Below are 21,147 nucleotides of genomic sequence, written 5' to 3'. Positions count from 1 at the left end.
TATATGCATCAGCATCTCCTGAAAGAAAGGCTGTATGACCCAGTTCTGAGCCTGACCATAGCCAACCGGATCGTCCTTTGTGCTAACATAAAGGGCTTATTTTGTGGATGTCTCCAAATTACGTTTTTCCCCTACTTATTTTCAAAATATTTTAACGAAAACACACAAATTATAAGTAGTTTTAGTTTATAGATGATCTGTTCAAGTTTGATGAAATACATGTGACGTCTATGACACGATATTAGATGTATACTCGTTTTGGTCCCGGTTTCGTAGTTATTAAAATAATATAATATAATGAAGCTTCAAAAACGTTCTTTTCGGTATTTCTATTACATTTGACTCGAGTTAAAATTATTCCAAAACAATATGAGAATTCTGTTTTCCGTCATTTTTGTCACCCGGCCAGTATAGTCTTTGTTTTCCTTCAATTTCAATCACCAATACCTCGGCTACTACGATGTATACAACTACACAACAAAACAGTGTTCCACCAATATTATCAACTCAACTTTTCACCACCCCATTCCCCGAAATATGTTTTCTTTGTCAGCGCGTTCCCGCGCCAGCAGTCACGAGCGAATTGCTATGGGGACGCAATGTACCAGTCACCATAGATATGTATGTGCAGATGTGTTTGATTTAGTATAGGCTGCCTACGAATCGCGCATGTCGTTGTTTTCATCGTCGTTGGTCGCGGTGTTTTCATTTTTTTTCAGCAGCTCTGTACACAAACCAGCAGCACTAGTTGAGTGTTTTGATTCGAATCGCGTGGACGCTCGGTGGACTTTACTTCATCCGCACCCTCCATGCCTCGGTCAGCAAAATTGCCTAATAAATAGAAATTTGGAAGTGCGCGAGTGGTTTGCGAGCCGATCAGTGTCACAGCATCCACACACGTGGTCCGTTAGGCCGCGAGAAACGAAGATATTTCGTTATGGCTAGCTGCCACTTTTCAGAGTGAAAATGCGTAGATTGGTCGCTGAAATTGAAGTGCACGTGCGACACCCCTCTCGTCTAGGTAATAAACGATTGTATAGTTAATTTTACATGTTAAAATTCAATTAAATAGCTGAACATTCTACATTCTAATAACTACAACTACATTCAAATTATTCATCACGGAACAAAAGAGAATCACAAGTGTGTAAGCTTTTGACGGGACCGTCGTCGCACAGACAGCAGGCGGTGCGCAAGATAGTGTTTGCTATTTTTAATAAGTGTCTCTGATCTTGTTCTGTTCCACTTTGAGTGCACGGTATGTTTGCCTTACAGCTAATAGTGTGGGGATGTCGCGGAAAGACGTCAACTAATTAGGGTTGTTCTCGTGCCGTTTGCCGAGCAATATTTACATGTTTAATACATTTATCAAATTAAACAACCTAATTTTTGTGAACATTATTGTGTTACCCGCCTATCCACTTGCCGATCAAGACGTTCCCAACTAAACCATCAGTTATAACAAGTCGATTTTATTTTTTCTAAGCCGATTTATTCAACGCCTGCATGTTGTTTAACATATACAACGTACCTACATACCTACACAGAAATCTACCGGTTTTTTCTTTATCAAGTTCAGTAACAAGCGCCAATAGCTAACACGAGCCTACTGCGTGTGAATACCGCTAATAACAGTGTGCAGTTGACGCGAGAAGAAAGACAAAAAATAGAAAAAAAACATATTAGTACGCACCAGTGCGTGAACAGAGCAAACACGATTGTGTTTAGATTTTACTTTTTGGACCCTAATTTTGCCTGTCATCATAACATGTGAAAACGAAAACCAGTTCCAAATAGAAGTGACCGAAAATTAGCTCCGTATCTGTAGCAAATTCAATGGAACGTGGTGCGAGAATTTTGATTTTTTGCCGAAAGTGAAACAGTGTCAAATTTAGTAACTAGGAAGTTTGGAACAAAATTCATTTTTCCAATTTGGATTTAACGAACTGTCCATCACAAATGGATTTAAAAAATGGCAGGTAATATACGAACTTTAGAGATAATAACAGTTAATTACGCGGAGAACGAGATAAACGAATAAAATGATTGATATCTGGCCGGAGAGATAATAATAGACTACGGTAAAGGTGATATTGCTATAGATTAAGTTTCGTGTCACTTATTACCGATGGCATCATGTGATTGTTTGATAACTAATCTTTTTTTCCAATCGTTCTTTTAACACGGCTCATTGTGATAGCTTAATCAAATATTGAAGCCCGCAGTTTACCAGAAACGCTGTTTTATCTGCACGAAAAAATGTTCCTAAAATCGCGAATAAAGTTCCATGAATTCTGGAACGATTACGTTTTTACATTACGAAAGCAGGACCATAAACAAAAATCGAGTGTTTTATAATTATGTTTAATGTTCCTTTAGTAACGCTCGCATAACGCTTTCATTAGTGAAAATATTTGTTTTTATTTTGTAAACTTCAGTCACGGTTTCCGCCATGCCATTACCAAATCGATTTTCTGTACGTAAACTAGTTTACAACTTTATGAGCACTATTCATGAAACCAAAGGTTGACTTACGATGCTATTCATAGATTTAGGAACATTAGTTCACAAAATCAAAACATTCTAGATATTTTCTCGTGAACTATTTCACGAAACTCGATATTTGATTCATGAATTTATTCAATCCTCATGAACTAATTCATGATTCCTAATACATTAGTTACGATTCAATATCCATACTCTTACAATACTTCACAAAATCATGAAATATTATGCATGTATTCGTGAAGAGGTTTTTGATTCCTAGTATAATAGTCACGACTGACCATGTGTGCCCGTGAAATGAATCAAAAAATTATAAAATATTCATGTATACGTGAACTGGTTCATGATTCCTAATATACTATTCTCGATTCAATATCCGCGTTCGTGAAATAGTTCACAAAATCATGAAATATTTTTCATGCATTCGTGAACTGGTTCGTGATACCTAGTATAATAGCCACGACTTATCATTCGTGAAATAGTTCACGGCATCATAAAATATTATTCATGAATTCGTGAACTGCTTCATGATTCCAAGTACAATAATCTCGTCTAACCATTCGTGGTCATCAAATAGTTCACATAATCATGAAATATTATTCATGGATTCTAGTTACTAGTTCATAATTCCTAGCACATGACTTACGATTTATTTTGTGTGCTTGTAATATTTAGCATATATTCCTAATTATTTTCAATTTCATGCAATATGGTAATGAAATTTTCACGTAAACTGTTTCACAAAATTTGAGGCACTATTCTTGGAATCATTTTTGTTTCGTGCACTTTTTCATGAAATGTCCAGCTTCTAGCGATCAGTAATAGGTACGAGCAGTAGATATAAAAAAACTACTAAAACTACTACTACCTTTGACATAACAAAACTTAACATGTCCAGGGAACCACAACAGTAACTCAACCAAATATTCGAATGTAACGCCATGTATATATATTCGAGGCGAACTAGTCTTTTGGAAACACATAGTTTCAGGAAAACGAGGTATATTATTCGTAATTTCAAGAACTTGGTCACGATTTTCGTAAATCGTTCAGTTCACGAAATCGTGATATTAGTTTTTCTTTGAGCACCTTGGTGGAAAAATAAAAATATAAAAAGAAGAAGTTTTCCTTTTTATTTCACCTTTTTGTGTTTTGTTAATTAATTTATAAACGCATTTTGTTTCTTATTTTGTTTTTCTTTGTTAAAGTTAATATTTTGATAATGTTGCTTAACTTAAAAAAAAGTTCGGAAAAAGTATTCTCACGCTAATTTTAGAGTCACAAAATTGTGCAACTTATCTTATGCGGAACGTTTGGTAATCAGGTGATCCCCTCCTTGCGTGAGTCAACAAAAATTACGATGCCTGTTGATCTTTGTCCAGGGAGTCTTCGCTGCACCGGGTCTTTTTGCTACAATGACTTGTTTGCATAACGTCTGAATATTTCTTTCGACATCTTTAGCCCTAGAACGTTGCACTGGGGTACAAATGTACCCCACGCCTTCTTTGGAGCCTTGTGAAGACGAGAATTCGGCATTTATCGACCTGGGACCCTAGCCATAATTCAATTTAGAGTTCCCAGTAAGAGTAGGATATGGTGGTATAGCCAGTTTGCATTACAGCAGGTGTCAAAGTTGGCGTGGGGTACATTTGTACCCCAGTGTACGGTTGCCGTTAGTGTTTCGTCATGTTTCGTTCTGTCAGTACAAAAGTGACTCGTGACAATACCAGTTTAAATACTAGTTGTTTTACTAAATAAGTAACAATTGTGTTATATAATCGTTTTCAATCATTTATTCAATCAATTTAATTTAATTTTGAAGTTGAAAAAAAATCGTTCTCATTTTTGCTAATTTTTATTGTTTTATTGTTTATTTTTTATAGCTTTTCAAAACAGTGGCTCGTACAGTAACTGCTGTAACAATAACGTTATGTGTTACCAATGTACTACTGGTCACAAATATTTTTTCCATTCCATTTTTTCATCCCCTTTCGTGGTATTTTCCAAAACCCGATTTTTAAACTCTTTACTCTTCTAAATAATTGCACTTATTCAAAAATATCGAAATTCCTTTTTATTACGTTTCTAGACCATTCTTTCAACTTTTAGAATCACTTGATTTTTTTTAAATCGGTTAAAAATTCGCAAAGTTATAGCAATTTTTGTGAAAAAAGCCAAATCCGCGATTTTTTTTTACTTTTTTTGTTCAAACAATTTATGTATCGTTGATTCAATAAATTCCGTACTTTCCCTTACACAGCTATTGTCGCAAATAAAAATCGAAGAAAATGATGTATTTTACATTTTTTTGCTTGCATTTTTACCTGCGAAAATTGCAATTAAACGCGTGGGGTATATTTGTACCCCAGTGCAACGTTGTAGAGTGGAAAACGCAAGTGTAACGTTCTAGGGTTAGAAGTCGTTGACGAATCTTGTTCGACATTTATTTCACCCGATGGGGGTTTTTAGGAGAATTCATTGATATGCGGGTCGAGATATAAGAAATTGAAAGACGTGTCGGGGGGTTAATAAAGCAAAATTGTAGTGGCCTAATTTTACTCGATGTATGGCTGGATACTAATTCATGGCAATTCAAATCTTATTATGTGAACCGTACTCAACAATCCACCAAATAGTTCACCGCTCTTAAAAAATGTCTCTTCAGTAACACCTAGATTTGCGGCTGGAATTTACATAAAATAAGCAACAGTCAAAAACGGACGAGTTTCGGTAGAATCTTTTGCATATCGGGTTCTTTGGCATTTTCACAAGTTTCCAACCATCGGAAATAAATATAACACGTGGTGAAGGAACAAATATTCAACCAATTCTTCGGATTATTATATGGTAGTTGCGCGTTATATTCCTAAATAAATTGTCTGCTCAGTAAGCCGGATCGCACGTATAGTCTCCGGAAAAAAAATCTCCGTACGTCGCCTTTAAACATCTAGCGTCAACTGATTTTCGGAAGTCTGAAGAAAGATATTACAAACAAACCTTGGTGCTTTATATTAATGGCTTTAATACTAAATTTCACATGCCACAACTTTAAACGATTTCCCGTCAAGGCGCCGAAATCTTTTTAAACTAAGTGAAGATAAGTCACACAATAAGTCAGGATATGTGTGCCATTTCCAAGTACACACTGAATTATTGCTCAAAAGTCGAACTGAAAAATAAAACCAAAGAGACTATGCCAAGGGCGCCAGAGACCTACGCTACGGTTCTGCCATTTTGACATCCAAGATGGCGATTTCGGGTTCAGTACAGTTTTGTTAGCCCTTAGGGGGTTTTCCCGTGCAAATGCTTGAATTTTTTTTTATTTTTGCGAATTTTGCAACTATAAGATGAGGACATATACTCAAAAAATAAAACCATGAATTTGGCTTCATTCGTAAGATAGGATCCATCAAATGCGTCGTTGCTATCGTGAGTTGAAATTGTATTAGGTATACAGCTTTACGACAATAAATAAACGTTTTTTATGTGAGTTGGCCAGATTTTCTTCCATTTTATCTTGTGATTAGTTATTTTTATTTCGTTTTACCACACACTATAATATATCTTCCTTATTTCAAATCTGTCATAATTTCTCGATTAATCATATAAAACCCTAAACAACATCAACCTCTGATATCTATTCGTCATTCTCATTCCGAAATCAAACTACGATTGGTTAATAGAATTTCGCTAAACCATAAGTTGCCATTTTGGTTTTAAAAAATGGTTTGAAGCATCCATCTCCGGCAACCGCCTCTGGTACCTAATCGTCAAGGCTATTTCGAAAATACCCATATTGATTGGGTTATAGTAACTTTAGCGAAACCGGAATGCACCATCTTGGATTTCAAAACGGCACTCAGCATCAACCTCCGACACCCACTCGTCAAAACAATTTCGATAATACCCATATTGATTGGGCTGTAGTCAGGGCCGCCGAGAGGGGGGGTGGGGACGGGTTGTTTCCCCCCGGGCCCGAAGTTTTGAAGGAGGCCCGGATTTTTAACGGAAACAAAAATTTTGGTCAGCACTTTCAAAAAAAAAATCAATATCTTGTGTATGATTTTAAAAACTACTACATATTGGATATCAAATATATGTTTTTGTACCCAATTAGAAGATCAGACCAGGGCGGGCATAGCGTAGTTGGTACATCGACAACCATGTACGCAGCGCATCTGGGTTCGATTCCTAACCTCGCTCATAGGAATGGAGAATTTTCTAAAAAAAAATTTCTAACTTGAATGAAGAAGTGAATGGCCCTAAGATTAAAATTTCTGTAATCGAAAAAAAAATTAGATCAGACTTGATAGGGGTAAATTTCGTCAATATGAAATCGATTTTTTTGATTTATTGTCATGTCTTCGCAACTGCTGGGTAATTATCAAAAGTAATTAGAAACAAAAAGAAAACTTCTCAACCTTCTATTTAGGGTTGCCACTCCGGTTTTTTTGAGGCAAATTCCGGGTCTTTGTTCATGTAATTCGGATTTCGCCCGGATGAATCCAGTGGATTATTTTGCAATTTTGCATTTTTTTTCTTCATCAGAAACTCTCAGCATCATTTTATAAATCGTCTAGCACACAGTCATCATAAACATCATTCTCGGGGTGCAGACCCTAATCGATAAGTAGGGCCCCTCTCGGTGTTGGCCAATATATTTAAAAAGTGTTCACTACCATTTGGGTTAAGATTCACTTTACCCCACAGGACCTTCACTTCAATAGATCAACGGATTATATGCTCCTCACAAAGATTCTTCAAAGACACTGAAGTGTGATTTTACGCCCCGCGTTTGTTTACTGTAGAGAAGAGCACAGTTCGCTTGGGTTATCTTTCACAGCGAGAGTGGCTGGTGCTTTTTGATTTTTTGCAGATATTCAAGGATGTGAAGTACTGCCCCCACTAAATCAACAAAACTCTTCACAAATGCGAAAAAATACACCTAAATGCTCTACCACAACAAAACACTCTGCAGTGAATGTGAAGAATATATGATATATTTTGTGCTACGAACTACATAAGAAATAAAGCAGAGCCTATTTAGCTTTTATGAATGTTTCCGAAACCAGCATAGCGTAAAATCCAACCACAACCCTTATTTGTAATTTGATCCATGTTTCGCTATTTTTCCCATTTTTACATGGATTTTTTGTTAAAATTTCGTTGATCAATTTTTTCAGCACTTTAAAAAGCACTGTTTTTGAGCGACTTAGTGGAATGTTATATTAAATACTTTTCTTTTTTGATGTCTTTCGCATATTGATACAAACACTGATGAAGGTTGCAAGTCATGGTATATCTACAATTTCAACATTCTGCTTTTTTTTATCTTTTTCCATTGTTACCATATTTTTATTTTATCCTGCTTTTCACGCTGTTTATTTTTGTATTTTTATCCATACCGCTTACCTTAATTTATTAATTAACTTATAGTCATTGCTGAGTTTTTCCATTTTATTTGCAATTTTTCCATTCTATTTTATTTTTTCTGTTGTCTCATATTTTAATACCCTGCTTTTTCATTTGTTTCTTTTATCATTCCATCAAACTTTTAAAATTATTCTATTAGTTCCATTCATTCTTATCATTCCCTTTTTCTATTTTCTTTTTTCTCTACATATTTTTGCATTTTTCCTTTTTTAAATTCATTCCAAAATGTCTCATTGTCCCTTTATCTACATTTCTCGTATTTTGGTACATATTTTCTAGTTTTTAGCTTTCCGTTTTCCGTAGTTTTGTTTTTTCTCATTAATAATTTATTATTTCTTTTTATTTTTTACACAAGTTCCTTAATCTTTCATTTTGTTCATTTTTGTTATTCTTCATTTTTCCATATAACCTATTTTGAAAGTGCTTGTTGGCCATTTTTCAATAGGTTTGTTTCTTATTTTCTTTATTTTTCTAGAAAACATTACATTTATTTTATTTTTTGCCGTTATGCGCATTTTTTCTTCGTTTTACATTTAGGCTGTTGTTTGAATTTCTGTTATGTTTCATTTCTAATGTTGTTTTCCATTCTTTAAATAATCTAATATATTTTTTCTATTTTTTCTTGTTATTTTTTTCAATTTTGTGTGTTTCTATGGTATACCATTTTAGTTTTATACTATTTTTGTTTTCCGTTTTGTCCGTTTTTGTTCAATTCATTTTTTTAATTTCTTCATTTTTATTTTATTTTTGTCTTTTATATCTATTCCTCTACTTTTATGCCTTCCTAACGCTTTATTAACTTTTTATATTGCTTTAAATATTTCTTGTTTTTAATGTTGAATATATTTTATTATTTTCGAGCTTTTCAGTTTTATGCTTTTTTATTTTATATCAATGTTCGTATATTTTTCAGTTGTTTTTTTTTTCATTTTCATTGATTCTCAAAATTTTTCAACATCTGCCGATTTTTTTTATGATTTTCACCATTTGTTTAACAATGTTCGACTTCTTTAATCTTTGCAATTTGATTGTCTAGTTTCCTGTTTTCTTTTATCGATTCTTACAGGTTTTGTTTTGGTTTTTGTTTTCGATTATACATTTTTTGACAATTTGCGATTTTTAGTTTTTCTGTACACACTTTCAATATAAAGTTTTTCCTTTATTTTGTTTTTTGTTCAATTGAACAAAGGGAATATTTGAATTTTGTTTGTTTAGATAATGTTTATATTTTTTGCAATTATGTACTACATTTTTAATCTTTCCATTTCTTTACTTTGACTAATACCATTGACGAAAAATTCTTCTTCAAAGTCACCAAAACGTACGAAGACGTATTCAAAATACCATAGAGTATTAACAGCCCTCCGTTTTTGCCGTCATTGGCACTACACACAACTAGAGCAAAAAACTGGTACATAATATAATTTCAGCGTAATATAGGTACATAATATCAGTAAGTACAATGGATTTCAAACTTTAACTTTGTGATGCACGGGCAATATACAGTGGTTGGACCCCCCGGGCCCGTATTTTCTATTTACGGCCCTGGTTGTAGTGAATTTAGCTAAACCGAAACTCGCCATTTCGGATTTCAAAATGGTGTTAAGCATCGATCTCCGAAACTCACTCGTCAAAACTATTCCGAAATACCAATCTTGATTGGATTATTACGAATTTCATTAAACCGGGAGTTGCCATCTTGTTTTTAGAAATGGCGTCAAACATCGACCTCCGACACCCACTCGTCGAGACCATTCCGAAAATACTCATATTGTTAAGGTGTGCTCCATTTTCCCAAAAATCATCAGCATTCAAAAGGACTTGCGAAAAGCGCACAGAAAAAAATCCTAAATTGATTAAGTCTTTTGCATTTAGAGAGACTTTTTCACAAAAACCGAGTTATTTGGAAACTCCGCGTAAAAAAACTCATCCATTGGAAAATCCGTGTAAAAAACCGCGTAAAAAGCATGAGTGTATTAGAATGTAAAAATCGGATATAAAATTCATGCGCAAATATCGGACTGGGCATCTTCGATATAAGAGTCGTTTAAGAAAACTTGAGGTTAAAGACCGGCCAAATTATATTCGGTTCTTACAAACTAGTTTTCTTTAACTAGGGTTACCAACCGTCCTTATTTTAAAGGATATGTCCTTAATTTCGATGATTTTGGAAAGCGTCCTTAATTTTACTTCAAATGTCCTTAGTTTTAGTCCATGGTATATTTGAAATCAATCAGATTAACTTCGTTCAAGCGAATGAAACATTTTATTCGCCATTTTAGTTGGTCACTTCCTTACAGGAATTTTGATTTGTTATGTTCAGATTAATGAATCAAAAGCATTAAGTTCATTGGTTGAATTAATGTTTCAAACTGAACCTTGTTTCATGTTACTTATCTTGTTAAGTGTTGGCATAATTTAGTCCTTTAATTCGAACAATCAAAATTGGAACAGCTTTCATTTTCTAGCACAGGGTTCTAGTCCTCAGGGTAATCATCTCGGACCATTCATATTTTTACTCTATTTAAACGACTTACACCATTTGGGGGATTCCATGAGAAACCGGCCGATTACAAAATATGACCATCGTCGATTCGAACGAAAATTTGAAGTTGTGTTCGATTTATGAATCTCCATTATTTTCTCTGAAAGTTGCCATATTTTAATACAAGAGCAATTTTTCAAAAGGGCGTAAACATTTGTACGTGCATTAATTTAATTTTTTTTTTGTTCGATTACTGTAGTTTATACAGCAAAACTTTCTTAGAACGAGTTTCAGGGAATGAATAGTTCTGAAAAAAATATACACTAAAAATGTCATTTTTCACGAAAACCAGAATTTGTGTTAAAAATTTAAATTGCAAAACAACCCATTTTTCTAATTTTTTATATTTTAGAAACAAAAACCCAAAGCGAAAAGAAATGTTTTGAATGTGATTGTATAATGAAGAACTTATCGGTAAAAAAGTTTTTTACCGATAAGTTCTTCATCATACAATCGCATTCAAAATATTTCTTTTCGCTTTGGGTTTTTGTTTCTAAAATATAAAAAAATTAGAAAAATGGGTTGTTTTGCAATTTAAATTTTTAACACAAATTTTTGTTTTCGTGAAAAATGACATTTTTATAAACATGTATAAAGTTATTACTTTATACATGTTTATAAATTTCCTACTAATTGACTTACAAAATGTATTTAACAAAAATCTGCTAAAATGCGATAGTTTTCGAGAATTTTGTTCCAATAAAAACAGTTAATTCGTGTGATTATGTCCTTTTTAAAAGTTATTCGCGTTACCCCGTCATAAAATATCAAAAATCTAATGTTTATCCTTTTGAAGACGTAAAAGAAACTTTTTCGGTATATTTGGATCATGGAGAAGCTTTCAATAAAAAAGTTTTCCTAACAACAACTTTTGACATATTTTTATAATTTATACTATTTGCAGTAAAAAATACAGTTTTCTTTTTGAATATGATTGTAAACGCTATTTTAAATCAAAATACTAATAACAAAAGTTTTCTGAAATGTAGTAGTTCTCGAGATATTTCAAATTTCGTTTTAACAACACAATTCTTTTGTTTTCTTACGATCTTTTCAGAAGTTATTCACGTTTTTTCTTCAACAATAATAAGTTTTTCAAAAGGCCCATAACATTTCCTGTAACTTTCTCTTTGACATCAAGGTGACATTGTAAACCGTTTGAAAGCTATACGAAAACAACCAAAATATGATCGAACTATTTAGTTTAATCACAAAAAACACGTTTAGGGGGATAGGCCATAACTTAACCAACTTTGAATATTTTTTTAATTAAATCTGTTTTTTTTCGAACTTTGATAGTACTACTAACGAACTGTCTTTCACTTTTTCAAATAAAACTTGCATAAAACACTTTTAAAAAAATCGCGAACTTAGCTCACTTTTTCGCCACAACTTTGTATATAACCCCTTAAATGCTTCAAGCGTTCTTTTATTTTTTTTTGCTCGCAAACACTCTAAAGGTAATTTTGACTACAATATTTCACAAATCGTTCTCAAACGGGAAGATTTGGCAGTTTACTTAGATCCCAAACTAAACTTCAACCGAAAGAAATCAGTTCGTCTGGTGGGTCTAGGCGGTACGTTGAATCGGAGCTGGTTCAGCAACTCCGGGCTATCTATATTGTTTCCTAGAAGATCAAACACGAAGAGCCATTGCAGCATTATCCTCGACTGGCAAGAGTCGGCAAACGTAGAAGATTGCATCGATGTTCGTAGGGCGGTAGACGAATAGGATCAGTCCAAGGTAGTAACCGCAGAGCGTAACGAAGAAAGTGACGCAGAAGAATGCGAGAATGCTACGTACATGTGCGCAGAAGAGCGATTATTATTGACCTCGGTCTCCTATCTGTTCGCTGGGATATTTCGAAAGCATTGCGATTTACTGCAATCTCGAATCGACAGCACCAAACTTCTACAACTTTTGGACTCCGCCATTCGTCGTCGTAGTCCTCGAACCCATCCCTTTTTTTCGTATTCCGATAGCACAAATCATGGTTATAAAGGACCCTTCGTCAGTATGTGTCATCTTTTCAATCGCTGTTCCAATGTCTTTGACTTTCACTTGTTCCCTAATGCTGTCCAGAAATCGTTTCTTGGCTCATTATCTTGGTAGCTGTAGTCTAGTACTAGTTCCTAGCTGTTAGTTCTAATCGTAGTGATAGGTATCAAAATGTATCATTTGGATGTGTGGTCTGTTGATTGATACAAAAGATGATGGGGTTTTATACCTGCTGGAGAGAGTTAAAACAACATTCAGTTCTAGCGGGTTTTCCCCAGCTCAAAAAAAACAAAAATTATCTTCGGTCACTTCCTGGACCATACTTCAAGTAATAAGTTGTATAGGCATCCTCGTACTACTATCCATACAAATTTCAAGTGTAATACGGGATGCCACGCTATAACGAATCTGCTTTATATTTTGCAGAGTTCTATGGGGGCCAGGAGAACAAAAAATTACTGTTCTGAAAAAATAAACAATATTTCGAATGTTTTCTGAAAACGACTCAACAAATCACATTTTACTCAAGGATCAGTAAAATTTGTTAGTCTCGGTCGAGATTCAAGATGTCCTTATTTTGCTCTCAACCCATTTGGTAACCCTACTTTAACCGACATTTATTCTTGAATGTTACAGTCCGTGTACAGGTATACCTTGATAGTACGTACCCTCGTTAGTACGTACCCTCAATAGTACGTACATTTTGCCTCGATAGTACGATAGTACCTACCAACATTTTTTTTTTTCGTTTGATTTTGTAAACTTCAACAAAATGCGACACATTTTATAGAAGTTTCACGGGTTCCATGTTACTTTTGCATACTTTAGAGAAGTTATGTCAAGAGTTCTGTGCTACTCAAAGTAGTTCAGCAAGCTCCAGCAAAGTATTCCAAAGTGTAAGTAAACCATAAATGCATCATGAAATTCTATCTAGTATGAAAAGAATCCTACGTGCTTTAGGGACGTCCTACAAGTATCTTGAAAGACTTATAAATTTTTGGGAGCTTGCTAATTACAAGGAAATCCTTAGAACTTCAGACAATTTGTACGAGAGAATCTCAATGAGCTTTAATGATGACAATTCGCCGGTTGTAAAAAATTTAGGAAATTACTTCAAACTTCAGAGAATTTTCATACACTCAAACATTTTACATAAACAGCAGAGTGTACACGATATTCACTCATCTTTTACCAAACTCGGGGTAATTCTGTGAACTTCTACGATCTTGATCGAAATCTTTAGAACTTCTGTAAATTTAACGAAATTTCAAGAGTATTTAAAGGATTTATGGAAAAAAATTCAAACATCAAGCGGTGTCTTCAAGTTTTACAATATTATTTCAAACAAATAAATTACAACGAACCTCAAGTAAATTTCTGAAACTCACAGTTAACTTCACAAAATTAGGAAAGTTTGACCAAAAACTTTTGCATGCTTTATGTACGGTATACTTTTAAGGTATACTATCTAGAGCAATGATAAAACGATTTTTGCTAATTGATTTTCAAATATTATGCACATAAAATGTGAGTGCTAAATTCATTACATTCTAGGAGATACTAAGTTTGTAATGGAATGGGCGAGATTCGGATCAAGTACACCTAGCGAATTCGATGGAGACTCATATGACTTACAGATCTGAAGCTAAACGAGCCTTTTTTCTTCTGTACTTCTTTTGTGAAACTTGTGCGAGCAATTAAAGGAAGTATTCAGCATATTGGCGTGGTTCAAGGATTAAGGTATGACAGGGAACTATGCTTTATATATCTTTAAGCTCATATGTTGTCAAAAAAATATATTTAAAATTTAATCACCTTTGCAAAGATATTTAAATATCCGTTTTGCGACCAAAAAATAAAGGAATAGAAAAACAATATGTTGTTATTGGCATCGCGCTCGCGGAAATGCTACCAAATTCAAAGAATTTATCAATAACTCTCGAATATCCTACAATATTCAGAGGCATCGTATAGCTTTCGGTTTTTTATTACAAATTCGGAATATTTTATGCGAAATTCCAAAAAATCGTACGTAGTCAAGGAACTGCATAAGTCCGAGGAAATGCTTTTACATGCCATTTTCAACCATTCTGGTTGTAGCAAACCGTTCTTCTAAAACCAAGGACACAGTTATTGAACAGTTTATCACTAATATGGGGATTAATTTAGTGATAAATCTTATTTTTGTAAGTTTTCATTCAATATTAAACATAAAAAGTAATATTTTGAAATTTATTTTTGTGATTCGATAGTACGTACGTTTCGATAGTACGTACACTATACAAAACGAAGGTGTACGTACTATCGAGGTATACCTGTATCCGTTTATTTGCGAACAAATTATTTATTTTTAACAAGATTTTATACTAGATTCTTATACTGAAAGATTACAGTCCGAAAAAACTCGCTTCGTTTTCATGTATCTCGTTAAGAACGTAATAACCAATCGCTTCTTCAGTAAATCATAACTTTATAACTCTTTTTAAAGAGTCGTTTCATTTAATCGATCCGCCATCACTAACTTGCAAACAATGTTCAACAAAACCACGAATTAATAACCATGATCACCCGTGCTCTATGTATATCATGCTGTCAGTGATTAACAAGCAACGCATCATTGACGTTATCAATCTAAAGTCGCAACTGACATGGCGAACTTTTTGGTTTAAATCTATGAGAAACTTGCTTACTTTAATTACGGTTTGTACCATCTCGAAATTGTATTTCGTTTTCTTAAGCAAGACTGGAAGTTTGGTAAATTTGCAATTATCTGTTCCTAGAAGCACTGCGGTGTTCAAGAACGGACAGAGATTATGTTTTCAACTAACCGCTTTATCACGGCAGCATTGAGTACAATATCACTCAACACCATTTACTGATAGCGACCGATGCTCGTGCTACGTATAGGGTGGTGGGTCAAACTAGATTAAAGCCTATCAGTTGTTGCCCCCGAATTTATTTTTTGATCAACCATTCTCCTCTACAGTGGATACAAAGCGTCACAGTGAAATAATTTAGTTACAGTGACTTAGATTTTTTTATGTCGTTTATTTGACACGGCTCATAGCGGTAGCTTATCGGAGCCGTGGATCTTTTATGTATTTACAATATGTAAAAAATAAAAATAAAAACGAATATTATTGATTGTCCGTTGGATCTCGAGCACGCAACTTTTTATTGCGAGCGGAGACCTTCTTTCGCGGCTCGCCTACTGCGTCATGGGGACCATTTAATTCTCTCCTGTCCTCCACATCAAGGTCATCAACGTTAAAAGTGCCTTGGTGCTCGCGACCAGATGTTCTTTCCTGCTTTTTGCACTTACGGGTGACCAATGAAAATCCGTCGTCATTGTTATTATCTTCTTCACCGATGTTGCTTACAATGATTTTTGGGGTGCTGGATGCTGCTTTGGCAGTTTTCAATATGGACTGAACAGCTGCCACAAATTTGGCAACCGTTTGTAGTTCAGGTATTGGTATTGAAAACTCTTTTTTGGGTTGGTTTACCATGGATGCGCTGGCAATCGGTAGAGATGCATTCTCCTCTGTATCTTCCGCGCAAGGTTGTCCGTGGTGCGCTGTCTGATTACAATACTTGCACGTAGGAGTTTGCCCCTCATGGGTGCATAACGTAGTTTGATTAATAGTAGCTTGGGTTTTGAGTTTTATAGTCAAGTGGGAGGGGATAGGTCTTTCGATCCGCATCCTCACCACAAGAATACCGTTAGGTGTACCCGAGAAGAAATTTCTCTACGTATCAGGTGTAACGGATTCTACTTCTCCGTATTGCGACATGTGTTTTGCAATTAGATCTGGAGGGGTACGTGGTGATAGGTCATGTAGCTTTACATCTACATAGTCTTTTTCTATATACACGGGAATATTAATTCCAACTTTATCACTTTCAGCCACGTGCTTCAAGTTGTTCTGCAAAACGAAACGTTCGGCTTGGGCTAACGTGTTGAATGATATAAGTACTACATTGCGAAAATGATGATACTGTAGATACATAACCTCCTTGAGATTAAGCTGGATCTTCACCTTCAGCAGGTATTCCACTTCACGAAAATTCGATCTTATTGAACAGAATTTAAAGTCAACATGATGGCAAGAATGAATTAAAAGTTTTCTTTGTTTTCGAGACAATGCACACTAGATCGACAGGTTGCTAGTTGTTGTTCACTTGGTTCGATTGTACGTCTGACTTGAGCAGAAGTAGAAAGTAGACTGAGTGACTTCGATTATTAAGAATCTTAAGTTATTTAATTATTTGGACATTAGGATAATCATCTATTTATACTACAACTGCATACTGTTGGGATATGTGCAAAAATGTCCCCGGCTATGGACCGGATTTGGTTTTTGTGCATAAAATTTGTTTGGATGTTTTGTATAATGCGTATGCTACATTAAAAGAAAAATATAAACAATGATGTTTTGTTAGGCAAAAAACATTTTGTTCTCGGTTGTGGGCCACCTAGGAAAATCCACCTAAACGGAAAAGTATGAAGTAAAACCACTAAACTTAAGAATCTTCATTGATTGATTCATTCATTAATAATTCCTTTAATTATCCGACACATCAAATTCAGATGAACAGAATTTTTATTGGATTTGTTGGCAGGATTTCATTGTATGCCATTAAAAATGTGAACACCGTATTAAGAAATTCATTCCTCTAGATTTTTAAACAGAGCTATAGCACCTAAATCCTGGCAACATTTTTAATTTCAATTCAGAAAAGGATGCTATCATATAATAAGGAACCAGAAGACGGGAGATAGATTTCCGGCCGTGGACCCAAAAAAAGCTTGCATGGGAGAAGATGCTACATGGCCACCATCTTGTGATGAAATAGCTCGAAAAAAAATATTTTGTGTGATTCAATACTTATGTTATAAATCCCAGTTAACGAGATCTCGATTCACCTGTTAATTACGCCAAGAAAAATTCTCGAAATATGCCTAATTTTTCGTGCTCTACAGTCGTCTACCGCTTAATTTTAAATGTGATTTTACAAACTTTGTCGAAAATCGATTCCCAGTGACCAGAATGACCAAATGATAAATACCTACTCAATAGTGTCATGTTAGAAACTTTCACTTTTCAAGAGTCCTAAATTAATTGGCGGTATAAACAATTTGTTTTTATAAAGATGCATGTAATGGTTGCTTTTTCTATTGTTGACTTAACTATAAATATTATTGCCAAATCGATTTTCATTGGATATTTTCGGGAATTATGACTAAGAGAGACGGAAGAATGGAATTAAAAGCTGGAAGCTAATCAATTAAAACTTAGAACGGAAAACTTTATTGCAAAATTTGCTCGTATAGGCACGATCGAAAAAAAAGTGTGAAGAATTCTTTATTTTTAAACCTAATATGGAATTGAAGTAATTGATTACCTCTCTTTGAAATGCACTATAATTTAAAAATGAGTGAAGGGACTAGAGTTCACTAGGAAGTTTATGACACTATTATCTTCTTTCGGACACATCTAGATGTGCATTTTTCTATATATTTTCTGAGTACTCGCCGTTTAGAAACCGTTTATTCGGACACTTAACGAATCTTCTAGTGGTAGATTGCCAACAGACTCCACACATCTTGAATACAACTACAGTTTTTAATCCAATCTATATGTCTTCTTTGTCCAAGAGAAATGATGAAAACCATTATTAAACAGGACTTATTATTTTTTTCACATTCTGAGTGATGGTTGTTGGTACAAATTAGTTCAACTCTAGCAAGTATCTAACAAATCACTCAATACTTTGCAAGAGCAACCTTTTCCCACATATTTTTATCTTTACACAAGCTTAACACGGAAGTTAAACGATGTAACAATTATTAATTAAACTTTACATGAAAGAAAGAAACTCGAAAAGTAAAAGTCAAACGGTAAAAGTTGTCGAAGGTTACAAATGCGTATGGAGCTTAGAACAGGTTTAGGTACCAGCCAATTGTCTCTCTCTAACATACATTTCAACCCAGCCTTCAGATACTTATCGTTCCAAAGTTCCATTCACTGTTTTGCATACATGATCTAATAATATGCGTCGCTCAGCGCACGCTATGATGTCCTTATTTTTAACCATCTCTATTGATTACAAATCGAACCCTTTGTTTAATATATGATACAGCACAACAGTCTTTAACACGGTACGTTTTATTTTTTATAATAAACGAGATATACCCATAGAACATGCTTGAGTTATTATTTTTTTAATTTGAGGAAGTGCAGGGCTCGTTGTCATCGTGGTATTCAATTATTGGGCATAAAATAACTGAATTTTGTATTTTGAATTTTCTTCTGTTCAGGTATCTATTGTAGCAAATCCCATAAGATATCAATGAAATTTACTAGAACAAGCAGTTTCGAATACATAAATTGATTTAATATCGATTTTGTCATTTTACTGAAACATTGGGTATGTCATATTTTCAATTAAAACTTTCCTCAAGTTGGCGAATGTTGTTACAGCTACCCTAATGAAAGTTTATCATTTTCAAGCGATCAAATCAATATTGTTATTTATTCACAGCTGACAAAGCAAACTGTTAACTAAATCTAATATATTTAAATAAAACACGTAATTATATAACCCAGCTAGTGACTCGATTGGAGTATACGTTTTATTCACATTTTTTGTTCGAAAGATTTATTCATTTCCTCCTTCTGTTTCCTTCAACGCTAAGCTCTACGAAGTGTGCTATTATCATAACCGGTTACGCACATTTCGCTTTCCGCTAACTAAATCTGGCACCCAACAATTCTAAAAAATCCTTCAGATAGTAACGATCCAAGTCAGCTGCGCCTTTTCGAAAATCTACGTTACTTAGCGACCAAATGCCAGTTACATTTTTTTTTGTTTGGAAGTCTATAAAGATTCCCCTTATCACGAGTCGCTTTTGTAATTACTCTCTTTATCAGCGAGAGTTCTAGCTGTGTGCTGTTGGCTTACTAATTCGATAAGAAACAGCTGTACGAATGCCTTCATTGAACCGTGCAACTTAACGATGGTCTTAGGGTGGACCTTGTTAAAAGTGTCTACGATTTTCGAACAAAAATAGGATTTCACTTTGAAACTGACCTCCCTGAGCCCAGCCGAACAGATGTCTATACGACAAGAGGGCTGCAAACATTGAAGCCACCTCGTTTGCCTATGTTCCGAATGACGGCACGAGCTGCTAGCAAGTCAGCAACCGGCTGGTCAGTCAGTTCAGTTGTAATCGAGATTCTCGTCGCGGCGACGGTGCGGCGTTTTTTCCGCTCGTGCACGCGCGCTTATCGAATCGTGAAGTGGGCGCTTGGTAAACGATCGCGACCAGTTTGAATTTGTGATTTTCTGTTGTTGTGGTAGTGTGCTAATACAACAACGAAGAAACCACGAAAAAGCAAAACATCACCATTCCTACGGTGGCCAACAAAAGAAAACGAACATCATCGCAGTTGGCCGTTTGTTGTTGTTATTGTTGCAGTGACCGGTGGGATTGCGGGTGGTTGAGCAAACTGAAAGCGTGCATGTGCCATTTTTCCTGGTGTTGCTAAGTCCTAGATGTGATTAATTTATCACATTTTCTCGAACTGACCCGGCCGAAGCGAGCGCCACTTGAGGTGACTGAGTTGAATAAACTTAAGGTAGACGAACTAGCAAGGAATGTGGGGGCTGTGAGGCGTAATTGTCTATGTGATATTTAAACTCCGGAGGATCCATCTGTTTCGATTAGTTTGTCATCGATTCTGAGAGGTAAGCATATTAGTCTTTATCCCAATTATCTAAAAAAGCACAATGTTAATGAAAACGGTTTCAAATGTACTGTGTTCCATCATGTGGTCAGTTGTTTGTCAATAAGTTCAATTTGCATCATCGATCCAAGTTGAAGCTCGCTAATTGCCGAAAACAAATTCAAATAAAAAGGACGTTGTCTGCGTCAGTTCCGCACAAGTAGTGCAATGTACACTTTTAAGGGTTGCACCTGATAAATGGATGTATTTGTAGTGCTTCACATATAACAGAACAGTGTTTCCCCTTTTGCACAATACTAATTGAACTTTCGAATAGACAAAAAAAAACTAGTCCGACTTCTTCGTTCACTGTTGTTGGAAAATATGCAGTTTGTACACTAATTGAGTTCAGCTTATTGTCTGTCGATTCCCCCTACTGGTCAGTACGAAGTCTTTTTTGCACTTTACTTCTCTAGATTGTCGACAAATTAGCTGATTTAGTGTGTCGGAATTACCTCCCTTGTGTACAAAGCTCTGTAGTTGTCGTGAACAGGATATTATCTTGCCCACCGACAACAGAACAACATTGCAGCCTGACGAAAAAAAACAGAAATCGGTGGCTTGAAAACCAAACATACGTCTGAATGTTTTGTAGAAACAGCTGGTAGTGCACGATAAGAGGTTGTATGTAAAGCGATGATCTCACACTGTATCTGGACAATCTTAAGCAGGCTGGGATCCACCATTGTGTTGGTGTTAGAAACGAGACTTCCGAGTTTGTAGACTTTATTTGAAAAATTACAAATTTCTACAACAAGGAGAAACATTGTAATTTAGGGCTCTTGGAAGACGGAACTATTGTACTTACTGTAGTAGGCCTTCACTATCACGCAACAATTTAATTAGAGAATTATAAGAGCCTATTCGTAGTAAGA

General features: G+C 35.0%; 1 protein-coding gene across 2 annotated transcripts in view; it reads left to right on the top strand.

Moving 5' to 3' along the window:
* Nucleotides 1–736: 736 nt before the first annotated feature.
* LOC131694343 (uncharacterized) overlaps nt 737–21,147 on the top strand; it is a 55,900-nt gene continuing 35,489 nt past the window's right edge. Inside the window, exon 1 of one of the 2 annotated variants that reach the window (XM_058983017.1) lies at nt 737–1,021. The gene's annotated coding sequence lies outside the window, so the exon portion shown is untranslated. Of the gene's footprint in view, nt 1,022–19,689; nt 20,235–21,147 lie in introns of those variants that run through there. The other variant, XM_058983015.1, reaches the window with a different exon arrangement.

The sequence above is a fragment of the Topomyia yanbarensis genome, chromosome 3, assembly GCF_030247195.1.
Source record: "Topomyia yanbarensis strain Yona2022 chromosome 3, ASM3024719v1, whole genome shotgun sequence".
In the NCBI taxonomy this organism is placed as follows: Eukaryota; Metazoa; Arthropoda; class Insecta; order Diptera; family Culicidae; genus Topomyia; species Topomyia yanbarensis.
The sequence above is the reverse complement of the archived record's forward strand: the minus strand, read 5'-3'. Positions and strand labels throughout refer to the sequence as shown.